The 17,016-nt window shown below is 47.0% G+C and overlaps 1 pseudogene; it reads right to left on the reverse strand.

The window, feature by feature from the left end:
• Window positions 1-2,171: 2,171 nt before the first annotated feature.
• LOC144125720 (uncharacterized) lies at window positions 2,172-15,078 on the reverse strand (annotated as a pseudogene).
• Between the last annotated feature and the right edge of the window lie 1,938 nt (window positions 15,079-17,016).

The raw sequence follows: 17,016 nt of genomic DNA on the forward strand, positions 1-17,016 counted from the left end.
ACTGTTTTATTCAGCACAACACTATTTCTACCCAGACAGCCTACATGAGCAATGTTGGCACCTTACGTGCGCACCATCCATGTTACTTCGTACCAGAGCAGAGTGCTCATTTATACTGTGCAATTACATGTTGCAATAATGGGCAGACCTGGTGGTTAGTGGAATAAACAAGAACTATTCCTATTAAAATTTACAGCCACACTGCATCATCATTATATGCTGCACAGGAACGCACAGGCAGTCCATACCGAAAATCTGGAGGTTGGAGCAACACACGACTACATATATCATAAAACACCTCAGTATACATTCCCCCTATTTAATTCCCAGTAAAACGAGGCGCGATGTAAGCCGAAACTACTTCCTGCAGCATGTGATAATTAGAGCAAAGTTATCATGACACTGAACTGCATGCCCAAACTGCGTACAGCACTAAAATTCATGGTCACTGTTGGTTTGAATAACAGGAACCTCTACATCATTGAGAAGCATTTGTTTTAAGTAGTCCTGCTGCAAAACCATCGGTGCTGGAAAGCATGCAGACGAAGCAGATGCAGAGGTGCGGTTCTTTCTGGGTCAATAATCTGGCTGCTTCTCTAGTTTTTGTTACTAGGAGTGGAATTCGGTAGTGATGGCTGCTTGTCTGGGAATTGTTTAACAGCTTGCCTAACTTCGTGAAGTTTCTTCATCACAAATTCTACCCTTGACGGATCAACTGGGGCCTCTTTGTTCATGAGGTCTTGTAGAATAGCTGCAGTCAGGGTGCAAACGCCTTCCAGGTTAGAATTTTGTGGCTGAGGGATAGAATCAGCCTGAATGCTAACAAGAAGTGCCTGAGGCTCGTACAACGGAAATGAACTAGTCTGCACAGAAGTTGAGGGAGGGGCTCCATCTTCATCATGTGGGCCCTGAAGCCCAAAATTTTGTTCCAGTTCCCATTGTGCAACAGCATGAATGTGCTTGCACAAACTCAAGCTGGTCCCGAAGTCACTGCATGTACAATAGAAACTGTGGATACAAATGTTGCATTTCTGGCAGCTCATCCCGTAACCTGTGCATGCCGTGCACCCCTTTACTACTGTGTACTGATGTTGTCTTAAGGATTGAGACTCCAGAAGCCAGGCACCGTCAAGTGCTTTGCAAACGCTAGATTTCGATATAGTGACACCTGCACAATGCCTCTTGAAGTTGTCAGCTGTGCGGTGGTCTGCCTTGGGCCTCACCTCAGAAACAAGCTGCTTCAGGAGCCGTTCATTAGTGAATTGCCGCAAAGTAATCAACAGCTTGTCTAACCGCTTGCACTGCAGCCTCTGCAAGTAAACAGTCTTCAGTTCATTATACATACTCTCCAAATGGTTGTTTGTAGGTTGCTACCCTCCCTATAGCAGAGTGCCCACTGCTCTGGACGGTTTGCATAATACTTTTTAAAGTACTCAATAAAGGGACTGAGCTCAACCACAGATTTTGACGCCTGAAATTTTGCAAGAATAGCCTCAAATTCTGGCACGCTTGGGCAAAGCATCAATGTATGCAGAGTTTCCTTGACCACTTTCTGGTTTTCTCTGCCACTCACTTTACTGACATGAGAGTTCCAATTATGCTTCACATGCCAAGTACAGAGCACACGTTTCTGGGGGCTGCCAATTACCCTTGCCCAAGCATTGTAATATGCTGGCGCATCATCTGACATGAAGAGCTCAGTGCAGAGTGCCTCACCAAGTCTGTCTTTGATTGCCTGAAAAAAAGCAACAGTAGTTTCCTCCGTAGTACTTTTTGAGAGCAGGTAGGCACATGGAATCCCTGACCAATCTTTGCCAATTACAAGCAATGTTGTTGTTGGAGTACATGAGAATTAGTGCCATGAGTCGAGTCTGTGGACACACTTTTCTTACCATATTCGAGCAGGAACTCCTTCTGAGTGCTATTCATAAGAGCCATTTTAAACTTTCCTATGCCTTGTTCCGTAAGCAGCTCTTTATCAGCATACAGCAAAGCTGAGGTTTCTTGAAGCTCATCAATCCACATCCTCATGCTAACAAACTAATCTGGGTCTTTCTGCTCCTCATATCCAATATGATCGCTTTACATTGTAAACATCGTGCCTGTTCAAAGTATGGAGCACATTCAATTCATCTCCACCAGTTGCGTGTGCATCCAGCAAAATCCTTTTACTAGGGACTCAGGCTTAGTTTTGCTGCTATGGCATTCTTCTGGGTGGATGTCAAGCGCTGATGCTTCACACTTTTGTCATGACCATAATGCTCAGCCTGGTACTCAACAGTTACGTTCTCACGTTCTTGTGTGACAGCCATAGTTGCAAAGCAGTGCTTGTTGCACTTCACACTGCCCACTAACTTTGGCTGCCGCTTCCCTTCTCCAGTTTTCACATGCATTCCTGACCTATTGCACAACAGGTACATCTGCGTTACTCCTGAGGACGAACGCTTAGGCCCACTAGATGCTATGAATTTCACTTTCTCCTTCATTTCTTCCATTCCCTTCCAGGCTGCAAAATCTGCAAATAAAAATACAAATGCACATATTTAATGAAGACATATTATACACTGAGCAAACTTGGTTTGCTATCCCTTTAGCTGAAGTTCAAGATGTAAGGAAGCCATCAGAAAATGGGCTAGAAGTGATCGCTCAAGGCTCACTCAAAGTGCTTAAGGCCCACCTACCCCAGCACCTGCTTGACTTCATATGTGACATATCTTAACTGTTCTGATGTCACTAACTATAACCTACCTTGCCTTTTAAAAGCGGTGCAGTACAGTTGTGTGAGTTATGGGTGCCATACGTTTCAAAAGTCTAGCAACCTAATGCAAGCTATGAGAAATCAAAAGCTGAAAACACAGGCAAACAGCACGATATACTAAAGGCAACCACCACATAACTGTTAATTACACCAGAAATCCTTGCATCAACTACAAGTACTATTGCACTGAATGCATAGTGCTCGAAAAAAAATTCCGTTACACACAGACGTGCGGGAAAATTTCTCTTAATCTATAGGTAGCGGATATGGCACTTGGATGTGCCGCTGGAAATGCTTATCTTTAAATAATGGTGTTTGGCTGAAAAGCATGTCCAGCCCTGCCGTGATGGTTCAGTGCTTAGGGCACTGGGCAAGGCTGACTCGATGCCAGCCATAGTGGCCACATTTTAGTAGATGTGAAAGGAGAGATACCATGACAGCAGAAATTATCAGTATTCCACTGTGTCGTCCCTCATTGCTAGAGTTGCCTTGGGACAATAAGCCCGACTTAAAAAAGGGGGACGCTTCACGTCTACCTTTAAAGGATCCCTGACAGTGTTTACAAGGTGGCTATGAAGTGCGTGCAATTATGTAGAGGATATACTTGGGTGTGCAGGGTGCACTCAAGTCCTCAAAAAGAAGCTGACTGTTTACAACACATCATTAAAAATCCCAGCTTTTGCACAGCACGACAGTCAGGGAACGCTGTCACTAGTTCACCAGAGCCGCAGCGAAGAAGGCGAGGTGCTTGCCTGGCCCTGGAAGAATGCATTGTGTGCCCTTCCCACTCTCGTTTGCTTTCTAACCGCAGTGGGGCCGCAGGCGGCAAAGAGAAAAATTAAAGAATGATTTACCAATGCGAAATCAAATGAAGAGCATTAGCTAAGTTGCTTTCACCTATGCTTTCGACAAATTTGGATACCAATGTGTACACCAAGCAACAATAATTCGTTCGGTGCCGCTCGCATCGTTCTGCAACCACTGGTTCACCCATCACGGCCCTCTAAAAGCTTCCTCCATTACGGTTTCGAAGACCAAAGGTTATGGGTACGAATCCCCCCCACACACCGGGTTTAAACTCAACTAACAACTTTGTGTGCCGACTCATGCCATTCTGTTTGCCACACTCTGAACCCTCTGTGCCAAACAGGCGGGCCACGATTTTATCACCAATGGTGATCCCAAGTGGCACCAGTCTTGGCGCCCGCTCAGACGGTACACATATAGCAGAACGCCTGTATAGGATGTAATCCAGCTGCTGTGCCGGCTCGGCAACTGCACGCGCGCGTGGTCACGTAGTGGGTTGTCACATTTTGCTGAATTGAGGTGTTACAGCTATGATCACGTGATTTAGCCCCGCATCTTGAAATCTGAGAGCAGACACGAAACAAACAATTGGAAGTAGTAAGAGCTGTTAAAAAAATAACCAAGTGTGCAGAATTACCTGGTAATGCTTTGTGGGTGGTGTGCAGCACATGTCTATAATGTGATGATTTCTGAACTTCACTCTGCGTGTGATTTGAGGGAAAACGCAGAGGTCATTTTTAACTGCAGATATCTGTAGAGCTACAGAGCCTAGATGAAAAATTTTCACGGAAGGATGATACGTGATTCAGTATACATCATTACCATCACCTATTTTTACCCCTTTTCAGTTACCGTTTAAGGGTATGATGCAACAGCATTAATGGCCACTGTCTTCACCTCACCTTGCCAAACCATGTTCGCATACACGCATTTTGCTACTAATTTAATCACTAATCTCTTAATATGTGCCTCTATTATCTCACACATACTCGTACTATACGCTCGTAACCTACATCACATGAAAAACCGCTCGAACAGATATAATAATAATAATAATAATAATAATAATAATTGATTTTTGGGGAAAGGAAATGGCGCACTATCTGTCTCGTATATCGTTGGACATCTGAAATGCACAGTAAGGGAAGAGATAAATGAGAGAGTGAGAGAAGGAAGAAAGAGGTGCTGCAGTGATCTCTGGAATAATTTCGACCACCTGGGGATCTTTAAAGAAACACTGAGGAGAACCCTATCAAATTTTTTTTTGTTAGCAATATCTGATAGTTCGGCATTTCATGACTTTGTTGACGGATGTCCGGGAGCGAAAGATGCATTTATTTCAAAGAAATTTGGATTCGAAGTTGAAAAATTTTTTCCCGCCGCTCCAATTCAAACTCGAGAACTCTTATGACGACACGGAGAACTCTTATGACGACACAGAACGGAGTGACGTGAAACGTGACGTAAACGGAGACTCCGTGATTTCTGCTGACAGGCATGTGTGGAGGATGCAGTCTTTTCACTTCCTTAAAAAGTAAATCTCTCGCTTCGTCAGCGCTCCCAAAGGGTCGCTTACGCAAGTGCCTTCCTTCTCAGACGTCATGCGAAATGCTTCATAAAGCTCCCTTTGCATTTTATCTTGGGATCGAAGGATGACAGTGGTGCTATCAAGCAATGGCTTACAGTTTTTGCACTTGGAGCAATGCGCCGCCAGATTACCCGATGCCGTCTGTATGTGTCGTTCTTGTTTATGTAAACCATGAATAGCGCAATAACAATATAGAAGAATACTACATCCCACATTCGTCATGAAGCCAATTAAATGCACTATTACTGCTGACGACACAGTGTCACTTTCTCATGCCTTAGACCACACGGTCACAGAACAAGTGCGGAGTAACACACCTCCCTTAATTTTTACGCATGGACTACTTCTGTACTTTTCACAACGTAGCACCTGATGTATGAAACTGTACATAATCCACCTCGTCGTATGCTTTGTGGCCCTCCTTTCTGTGTCCGATTTGCAGCTAGTACAGCTTGTCAAACACAAATTTCTTTTCAGGCGACATACGGTTCAGCCAAATACCATTTTGGCTGAAATTTCTAAAGGCAAAAAGATGTCCCAGAAACTAAACGAGAACCTAGGTGTTGGGGTTCCGCACAATGCAGGACTGCTGGAATTCAAGCCGCACATAACCTACGTACAGAAAGGATTCTGGTGCAATGTTTAACATTGTGTTCAGCTGGATTGAAATTTCTCTTAACAAAGAACAATTCACATCCTGCCTTGAGATCATGGTGCAAGAACTATTTAGATCTTGATACCACGGCCAAAAGCGCGACCAGAGCTTGTTTGCAAATCATGTATTTTAGTGCAGAATAACTGTGCCACAAGAAGCAGGCCCATCAAGCCACAGTGACCGTCACCACTCGGTGCAACAGCGTGTACATGTGTGTGCAGCACGGACATTAGTCAGTACCTTGTCATTTTTATTTACTTTGTGTTCTACTTGCTGGGACTACATGAATGGGCAGGAAAACAGCAAGAAGAGTTCTCGTATTTCGGTGCTTACCGTCGAAATGCATTTATTGCAAATTTTTTGTTTTATCCTCATATGGCTGCTAAGAACATGATAAACTATGCTGCCAAAAAAATTTTACCGCAATGCATGCACTACTACATTAAATCAATCATGATGAGCATGACTAAAAAGGCTAGATGGGCCAAAGAGCCTTTACGTACATTCAAACAATGCTTGAGCAGTAAATGCACCAAAGCCATGAGGTGCTAAGGCCTGCCATGCACAGAACATAGTTATCTTTGGCCACCTGGGGTCATTTTCATTTGTTCACGACATAAAAGCAGCCCGTGCATGCTGCTGCAGTAACCGCATCGTTTGCCACCACCATGAGCCGCCGTAACAATTTGCGCAATCTGATTCGCACCATTGTGCGTGAAGAGCTTCGCAAGTTTTGCAGCTTACGCTGGGTTTGATCTCCGCTCGTTTGCAGAAAGGTGCAACAGGCGTCCCGGGCTCTATTGTGGAAACACCACGTCGACCGGGAGACTACCACCTATGGTAAGGTTGTGCAGCATTTGGTTCCCACTTCATCAGCACCGATTCATGCAACCCATCCTGTTATGCTGCCCTCAGTGCCAACAATGATCGCGAAACGTCCCTGTGGAAGGCCGACATCTGGTGCACATCTGACAGCTGGCCACATTGCTTTCAATGCGGAGAACCAGGCCACCTGTACCGCTATTGCTCTTACTGACGCCTCAGCCTGCAGGGTTTTCGCGCCAATTCTCCGAGACCCCAGTTTGGCCACCAACCCCCTGCCATTGAAGACTTCCTTGCGGAACAGCGACTGACCCTTTATATCAATTCACTGTAGCATACTTCTATCCCGTGTACCACGTTAGTTATGCTCATCTTCGCTGATCCGAACAGCTCTCTGGGAGCGGCACAGGGTCCATCGTCCAGACCTCGCCGGGAAAACTGAGACCATCGACCTTCAGGGGGCGAAGTTGCTAGGAGTCGCTGCGCTGAAGACCTACCGCCGTCGCTGCTACACTCCGAACATGAACTGATGGCACCCTCGTCCAAGCCAGAGAATCGTGTTTCTTTAGGCATAGGTTATTCTCGACGGTCACAAAGACTGTGCATTGGTGGACACTGGGGCTGACTATTCGATTCGATAGTGGTCATCTCGTTACCCTAAAGGGTTCTTGCACAGTTGGCAATCAAATTAATGGATCTACGTTTTCAGTTGCGTCGTTCTGTGCGATTGCTCCTGGGATCTGATTATCGGCATTGACTGTGCAGAAGTATAGAAGTATAGTGCAATCATCTACAACAAATTATTAACTTTTCGAGCGGCATGACCACCCAACTGAATAGCTTTTGCTGCCATAGTGCCACGCTTCGCATCTCTGGAGACATCGTCACGTTGCCACCACGGAGCAGTATTTTATTGGAACTCACCTACGACAACTTGCATGATGCTGAAGCAGTAAGAGGCTAACTATTCACTCCTGCTGACTCAGGGCATCTGCGCTGCTCACAGCCTACTGACGCTTCATGGTGGCCAGTCTGCGATCCTTTTCACTAATCTTTATAATGAGCACCGGCACGCTTTTCCTGGAACTGGTATCGCTTCTGCTTTGCATCCGCTGCAGCAGGCACTGACGAGCCCTACCTTGAAAACGTCTACATCAACTGCCGCCTGTCTGGGGAGCAACGGCTGGCCTTGGAGCAACCACTGCTCGAATTCAAGCTGTGCTTTGGTTCTTCGCAGGTTTGCCAAACACCCATCACTTCATGTTTCCGCTAAGTATCTCAAGCTCAGGAGATGCTCGATAATGGAGTAGCTAAATCTTCCCAAAGCCCGTGATCTTCGCCTGTCATCCTGGCTAAAAAGGACGACGCTGATCTGCGGTTTTGTGTCAACCATGCAAAACTGAACAGTGTGACCGAAAAGGACGTCTACCCGTTGCCGTGCAATGACGACACGCTGGACAAATTGTGTTGCACTAAGTGCTTCTCAGTCGACTTGGAAAAGCGGCTATTGGAAAACTGAACTAGATGAAAGGGACCACAAGAACACCGCTTTTGTGACAGCACATGGCCTCTATGAATTCAAAGTGCTTTCTTTCAGCTTGTGCAACACCCCTTCCATGTTTCAACGGATGATGGACACTGTCCTCACAGGTGACAAGCAGCAAAGCTGTCTTGTGTACTTGGGTGTCATCGTTTTCTGAAAACACTTGATGAGCATCCCCAGCGACTGCAGGCTGTCCTCGAAGACCTCTGGTCGGCAGACCTGAAGCCCCAGAAGTGCCCTTTCAGTTACAAAGACCTCAATCTTCTGGGTCACGTTGTGAGAGCTGAAGGAATGCGGCCGGACCCCTGAGAAGACTGCCGCCGTCGCACATTTTCCCGTTCCTACTGACAAGAAAGCCCTCAAGGACTTCCCGAGTCTCTGTGCGGATTACTGGCACTTTATTGCTGACTTCACAACTGCAGAGCCGTTGACGTGGCTCACTAGTAATATCTCCTTTGTGTGGGCCACCAAGCAACACACTGCTTTCACCATGCTACGCCAGCACCTTCAAGCATCTCCCGTTTGTGCACACTTCAAAGAAGATGCCAACACCGAGGTTCACACCGATGCCAGCAACATCAGTTTTCATGCTGTCCTTGTCCAACACCAAGATGGCCTTGAGAGGGTTCCTACATATGCTAGCCACACTCTTTATTACGCCGAAAGCAATTACTCTAAGTCTGAGAAAGAATGTCTTGTGGTCATGCGGGCCATCATAAAATTGCCCTTTCGTAACTGATTATCACTATCTACGCTGGCTGGCAAATTTGCGAGAACCATCTGGGCGCCTGCCACGATGGAGCTTACGGCTCCAGGAATTTGACATCACTACTGTATAAAAGTCAGGCCGTAAACAAGAACACGTGGAAACACTGGCTCGCACACCACCTGATGACCCAGCAGCAGGCGGATGCGGACATTCACCCTATCATTGACCACCTTGAAGGCAACAATACGAATCTATCTTGACACTTCTCTCTATCTCAGCTCCTTCTGTTTGCCGGATGGTCTCCTGTACAACTCGAGGCCACAATAGAGCTTACCACCTCGTAATTCCAGCTGATATTCATGCTGACGCACTTTTCATTTTCCACAATAGCCCACATGTGGCCACTTGTGTTTTCTTACGAACGCTCGTCACAGTGCGGAGCATTTACTACTGGCCGGGACTCACCGGCGCTGTCAAACGTTACATTAAAAGCTCCAGAGAATGCGAGCACCGGAAGACGCCATCTTTTAAGCCCATTACAGCCCCTCGCGCTCCTTTCGACCAAACAGGTATGGACCTCCTCAGCCCTTTCCCTTTGTTGCTGACCAGAAACAATGGGATTATAGCTGGCACAGACTATTTCATTCGCTATGCCAAAGCCACGCCAATCCCTCGTAGTACAGCTTCTGATATCTATCACGGAGTTTTTCATGCACAATGTCTTGCGGCATGGCGCCTTTCATACACGATTACTGACAGATGATCGGCGTTTACGCCGCAGTTAATTGATTTCTCAGTTGACCTATCATTCATTGAACACAACCATCGCGGACATGCTGTCAATGTATGTAGATGCACAGCACAAAGCTTGGGATGAAGTCCTGCCGCATGTCACCTTCGCCAACAACACCCCCTGAAGGAAATTATGCGCTTCACGCCGTTTCACCTCGTGTAAAGATGTGAGGTACATAGTATGCCTGATCTTGTGCCCAGATGATGCCCAACTCATCCCAGGCACCCAAAAATTTGCCCAACAAGCTGAAGAAGGCAGTCGGCTGGCCCACGTGCAGATACGGCGACATCACAGCACAGGTGCACGCCACTACAACCTTTGCTATCGCCTGGTTGACTACAAACCCGGCGACCAAATCTGCATATGGACTCCTGTTCATTGCCACCGCTTGTCTGAGAAACTACTGTGGCGCTAGTTTGGCCCTTAAAGAGTGCTACGGTGCGTCAGTGATGTCGACTATCAAGTGCTTCCGGACAGTGCCGTGCAACCATGACGCCAACAGCTCAGCTCTTGGCATTGTGCACTTTGTGCGGCTTAAGCCGTTCTATACACGGTAACGGCAAGCAAACATGTTGAAGTCGTAACACGCTTCAGCTGGAATCCTTTGCTCACTCCTCCCCCCTCCCCCCGGTTATTTTCAATTTTAACCTTCTGTCGACCGCAATGCTGTCAGCATCACGACAATGCTTCTCTTTCTCGGAAGGGGCAATAGTGCCACCTATAGTCGGACACAACCTAAAAAAGAAAAGAAAGCGGTTGCTAACAGTGGGTCATGATCCGAGGTGTATTGTATTACTCCGCTGGCCAATCAAAATAGTAAACTAAATCAGCTTTTCACTGAGTACGGCAAACAAGCCACGTTTTCAAAACTCTACAGTTTACAATTATTTTCCTTGTAAGTAGCTTTTTCTTTTTTCTTTAGGTAACAAGAAAAGTTTTAACGACAGATTACTTTTTGTTGTGGAAGAATTGTGTGGAGAGGTCCTGAATGTGGGCCGGAGCTTCGCGCCAGACTTGAGTTGTATCCGACTATAGTATTGCCAGGTGGCATGTGGCTGACCTGGAAGACGGTGATTTAGCGCTCATGCTGTGCCGTCTTGAGCAGCACCATGTATTAAAACACCCTCCATCAACAAGTACGTTACAATATAGAGAGTATCGAGCATGCTCTAAAGAATGGACGTAGTCTAAAAGCAGTGACTAGGAAACAAGCCATAGACAAAAAATTGGAAGTGGCTTAGCTCATCTATGCCAGAATATATGTATCGAGAGGTATACGTTTCCCTGGCTGAGCTTGCTGTGGTCATTGTATGTTTAGCAGTGAGACACTGGGCTCCATGTCGGCGGCTTTACGCCGTCTATTACGCTCGGCAGTCTGGCATCTCAGTTTGGCAAGCCGTTCCTCTCTATTCGGGCGTCTCCGCTGCTTTCTCTGCCTTCTTACACTCATTCTCTCTTTGCTGAGTAGCCAAGTGCCAGGCGACAACCTCAGGATCGGAAGAGTTAATTTTCTCTTGTCTATACCGCCAGTAAAAAGCAGCTGGACTCGCATTCTCTGCATCCATGTCAAACGTTGAAATAGAGACGCCCATTACATCTCCGCCTTTTATAAGCAATGCTGCACTTGCGACGCACGGTTCGGGTGATAGAGGGACGTGTGGCAAGGCGGCGACTAAGAACGCGGCGCACCTGCTGCTCCTCTCCGGTTGCCATGGTAACGGCACATGCACACAACTGGCCTCTTCCAGCTACCGCGAAATGCTCGACTGGTAGCCCCGTGTAGCTCTCACTAGAAAACCAGATGTATTCGTTAAGAGACAGTGTCATTCTATACAGTAACCAATCTATAGAGTAGCCAATGCAATCAGGACGTTAATAATGAGAGGCAGTAGCGGACAGCACTGTGACATACCAACAGTAACAAAAGAGCAAGTGAAGAAAGCCTTAAGAGTAATGCAAAGGGGGAAATCAGATGGTGAGGATCAGGTAACAGCATATCTTTTGCGAAGGACAGAGGGGACATGGTACTTAAACTAGATTGAAAACTAAACATTTTGACAGATTTGCCTGTCTGGTTGGGTTTGAAGACTTATAATAAACTGCACAACTCCAACCAAAAATTTTAACTTTAACCCAACGTTTCGAAGCCGACTCGGCTCCTTCATCAGGGGTGACTGAGGGCAGTAGCTAAGCGTCTTTAAGTATGGAGGCACTAGGCACCCTGAGTACATAGGGGTTTTTGTTTTTAGGTAAAACCTGACTTTACCCTATTTAAAATTTTTACACCTCAAAGATGTTCTTAAAAGATCGGATGAAACGCAATTTACCCGATTTTTGAACTACAATGCCCTTAAGTTGGCGCGACAAAGAGGGGCGGCCGACAGAAGAAGGAAACCATTTAACATTATGGAAGTTGGCAGCCATACTGGATCCACTTCATAAGCGCTTGCTGAGTCAGTCATCTGATCAATACCGAGCTCTTTTGATTTCCATGACCGATGCACACTCTTTTTGCAAGCAGTTTAACGAGTAAAGAGTCGATCACACTTGTCTACAGCGCTCGAGCGGTGCAGCCCGGTGGAAATAAAGCGAAATTATAAAGTAGGTATTGACATTCACTGATAATACTTGTGCTTAAGATCAGCCTAATATTCATGTGAAACGCACACGCACCAGCGCCCTACCCTCAGCAGAGCAGCTGCGATAAGATTTAACTTTATTTGCCTCGCAGCACACCGCTCGAGCGCTCTAGCCAAGCGTGATCTACTCTGTACTTACTGGAAGTGAAGCAAGCCCCCCCCCCCCCCCCCAAGTAAAGGTGTTGAAGTCATGGACTATTGGTACGACGCAACTGTGCGCTACCCCCGGCTAGCAAATGCTGTATTGTCAGATACAATACTGTACACAATAAATAAGTTTCACAAAGGCTGCAGTTTCAAATTACAGTGAAAAAAATCGGAGGGGAAAAAACTCCAGCTTAAGGGTATGGCACGATAGCATAGTGGATTAATTTCCATGCATCCAAAAGGTCATTCTCTACTTCCCTTTCATGGATCCCTTAGAGTCTTCATACCCCAACTAGTGTAGTGTTGCAGCAGATACGCAATTCACCACTGTCCTGCAATGGCAGCTGCTCCCAGCAGCAGGTCTTAAATGACCCAGGCCTCTTCTCAAATACCAATCGTTCATTTAGCTGCCACCTGCAAAGGTGAGCAGTTTGCAATGGGCAGGCAGGCTTTGAGGATGCCACAAAGTCACGTGACGTAGGCTGGCCACCTGCCTCCTAGCTTGCTCCCTGGGGACTACTTTCCAAAAGTCACGTGACGTAGGCTGGCCACCTGCCTCCTAGCTTGCTCCCTGGGGACTACTTTCCAGAGTCGTACTCGTGATTTTTCGCTTACAATGCCAACAACACCGACACCGCACTTTCTTGACAATGGGACCTTCAACGCTACAACATTAAAAAGACGCACACACTTAAGACTGTTAGTTAACAGCGTGATGTAATCAGATGCCATGCAGCCGGCAATTGTACATCTGCATGGCTCTACATAGCCACCACCAAAACACTGCCGCACCTCTTGTGACCTGCACGCTAACCTCTTGAAGACAGTCGCCGCCGTACCACACCCCATGCTCGGCGCCATTATAAGGTATGATGCGATAGCTAGTGGGTTAACGCCCATATATGCAGAATTAGTCTACTTTCCTGGGAGTCCTCATGCCACGGCTAGCACAGTAGTACAGCAGTTAAGGGGTGTCCTAGTGCCCTGGGATAGCAGGTGCTGGCAAAGGAAGAATTTGTGCAGTCCAGGTAGCGCTTCACAAGCCACTACCATGGGATGGCAGATACTGCCACCGGTGGAATTTATGCGATACAGGTGTTGTAGGCAGTAGTGTAGCCCCTGCATAGGGCTAGAGCGAGAACGCACCTGGCTGCGCGATCACGTGATGCACGCTGTGCGAGCCGCGCGAGCTCGTTCTGGGCAATGTTCGCCTGCCCGGGCAATAAACCGGTCGCTGGTCCGGCTTTCCTCAACTCAACAGCAGGTTGTCCCTCTCGAGCAACCTCCCGCAGCCAATCATTAATTTAACGGCTACATGCCAGGTTGCATGAGTTCGCCATCTTTTATGGTTACCATTGAACTTTAACACACACAAGTTTTCGCTCCATAGAGCAAGCAAGGCTTCTGCCTCAAAATAAGTTTCGTATTTGTATTAGTAACCTGCACATACAATATACATATCATGCAGAAAGTAGCCATACTCCTTTAATAAGAGTACAGAGTGAGCACTGATGGCTTTTTAGTGGACAATACGTTTTCGTCAGCTGTTCACAAAAAGAAAAGACCATCATTTCGCCAGTTGCGGGAAATATTTCCTAGCAAGAGGAACATTGCGCAAGCTTGTAGCTCCATTGTGTCCGAGTTCTCACCCTCGAAAATAATGCATGTTTGCCAAAGCGGAAAGAAGAGGTGCACTGTTGCTCCAAGTTGTGCATTAAAAATTACAGAGGAGAGAGCAATACACAGCAGATAACCACAAGCATTGAGGTGCATGTTTCCCCTTCATTTGCATTTGTCAGCCTATTTTTTTTTCTAATACACCCTGCGCTTCTGCTGCTGTTCTGGTGGCAGACTCAATGGTTGTGCATGCGAACAGCGTCGTTTGAATAAAGCAGGAAGTCCTGCATTTGTTGTGCTTGTTCCTTACTTTACCCAGCGATATAATTTGCAATGCACTGGTATGTACGGACGTGGGCCGACTTGTCAAGAACTCTACGCTGCGGGAGGAAAGGTGAAGCTTCAAATCTGCTATGTTGGTGACTCGACCGTCATACCTCTGTCGTTTATGTAGGTACGTGGAAGCGATTTAATCTGTTGCTGTGAAACCACTGGCTGCTTTAAAATTTCGCTCCCTTTTCCTCCGCAGAACATTACGCGAGCGCTCTAACGCAAGCCTACGCGCGTTTGTACACAAGCTTACATTTCTTTCGTGCATGCAGTAAACGCTACGCGAGCGCTCTAACGCAAGCCTACTCGCGTTTGTACACAAGCTCACACTTTTTTCGTGCATGCACAGACACAAAAAAATGGCGCCAAGTACACGTGCATCTTCCTCACCTGAATAGGAAGAGAACTGATGCGTACTGAGCCTCGACACGAACCCGTGATTCTGCTCGTGGTGCTGCAACAATTGGCAATGGCGGGCAAACACATTAGTACACTGATCACAACTGTAGGAGGCTTTCGCACTACCACTAAGAGAGCTTGCAGCTTCGGGATGCTGCTTTCGCACATGCCTCCTTCAAGATTGCTCCAAAACAAACTCAGCTTGGCACACAGGACACTGATACTTATCTCGTACAGGTGACTCTGCGGGTGGTGCGCTTGGTCCCTCCATTCCTAGAAGGGCACCTCGGCGACAGACACAAACACAATTCACACTGGCAAACAGAACGCGCAACGGAGCAAACAAGGAGAAACTCGCAATAGTAGAACAGTGCGCGCCCAGCGCAACACAGAATATGGCAACGGCCAAAAAGAAAGCTCAACGGAGCTGCGGCTGGACAATGCGGTAATAAAACAGTGCAATTACTGCAAAGTATACAGCAATTAGCGCAACAGCAAGATCGCAGACCGAGGGATCAGCGACGACGCTTGCACGATGCAACGGGGGACAAATCTGCGGAACAAAGGAGTCACGTGATCATGTATAATACAAAAACAAAATTCAAATCACATAAAAACAAAAATATAAAAAGTTTCTGAAAAATTTATAAGCATTGTTTTCAAATATGATACTAAAAACTATTTCAGCTGGACAAACAACACAAACAAATTTAGCCAGGGGAAGGGAATTACCCCTAGGGACGGGGAAATCTAAGGGCGGAGTCAGACCTAGGGAGGACTGGGACGGCTTGAACCACACAAACAAAAAAGAAGACTGGGCCGCCGCAGGGTTTACGCGCTTCGCTAGTAGGCATGGTAGTAGTACAGTGTTCTAGAAGGTTGTAGTGGCAAGAGCGAAGCGGGTTTCGGCGGGAGGAGCTGAAGCAAAAAAAGCGGTCGGCCGCTCGGGGCGCTGCCGTCGAATACTGGAGGGGAAAAGCGAGCCGTCTGCTTTCGGCTCTTGGAGTAGTTGGGGTAAGAACAGCAGATAAGAATATTCCTTGGGGGATGCAAAAATGTGCAAAAAGACAACAAAACTCGGAAAGCGCCCCTCAGACATGTGGCCCTAGCTGCCTAATTAAAAGCCACCTGCGAACACACGCTGAACGAGACACCCTGAGGAAACATTGCTCCCCAAAGGCACAGAGAGTGAAAAAGCGTATGGGACAGAGAAAGTGCAGTGCATAGTAAGCTCGGCGGCCAACGAATGCAAAAGTTGACAAACAAAAGTGAGGGGGAGCAGAGGGGCGAAGGGGAAGGAGATGGGTGGAATGAAGCGGGGGAGGGGTTGCGAAATCACATAGGAGCAGCGAGAAAGCGGCGGTAGAACAAGAAAGAAAGGGTGTGAAGAAGAGGAAAAAGAATGAACCGAGAAGTGGAAAAGGGACAAGAGAATGAGGGGTGAAGAGGAATGCAGCAGGGAGATATCCCGCACTTCAGTGCTTTTGCCCCTCGAATTTTTTATCAGCTTTCAAATTGTGGTAAGTTCGTCTTGTTTGTACAATCTTTTTTTTTCTAGCCTTCCCCGTTCCTCCTGCTTCGCTACTTGGAAATAAATGCTCAGTTGAAAGCCAGCACTCGTCAGTGTGTCCGTGTTGTGTCTCTCTCGTGCTGTCTTCTCATCGCTGGAACAAGGCGTGTTTTGCATCGCGTGTTCTGTGGAATAGTGGGCTTCTCCTTGTTCGTTATTCGGCCACGCTAGTGCTTTGTAATAAACTCAGGCACATTTTCAACCAAAAACTAATTTTAAAACCCAACGTTGCGGTCGAGCCAGCTGGGCTCCTTCTTCAGGGGTGAATGGGGGCAGTAGTTAGCGTCTTTAAGTATGCATGGATGAGAGCAGCAGGATGCCGAAAAAAGAAAAGCGGTGATGCGAAAGAAGCGGGCAGTGTGGGGGTTACGGCTGCGATTCACATTAGGGTGTGTAGAACAACGGTACGTTGTCGGATTGACGCGGTCAATGGCTGTCAATGGCGACTTGTCTCCTTTGAGCTGCAGAGCGAATTGAGCTCCCTGCGCATATACTGCGGCCAGGTTTCCTTTTGTGCGCTCGATGTCCCAGGAATGTGCGAGGATTCTAGGAATAGCCGTTTTTGAGAATTTTTTTTGGTTCAGAAGATGGCACGCACGTACGAGGTTTCGTCAAAGTTGATTCTGTGGTTTGAGTCTT

The sequence above is a fragment of the Amblyomma americanum genome, chromosome 1 (genome assembly GCF_052857255.1).
Source record: "Amblyomma americanum isolate KBUSLIRL-KWMA chromosome 1, ASM5285725v1, whole genome shotgun sequence".
In the NCBI taxonomy this organism is placed as follows: domain Eukaryota; kingdom Metazoa; phylum Arthropoda; class Arachnida; order Ixodida; family Ixodidae; genus Amblyomma; species Amblyomma americanum.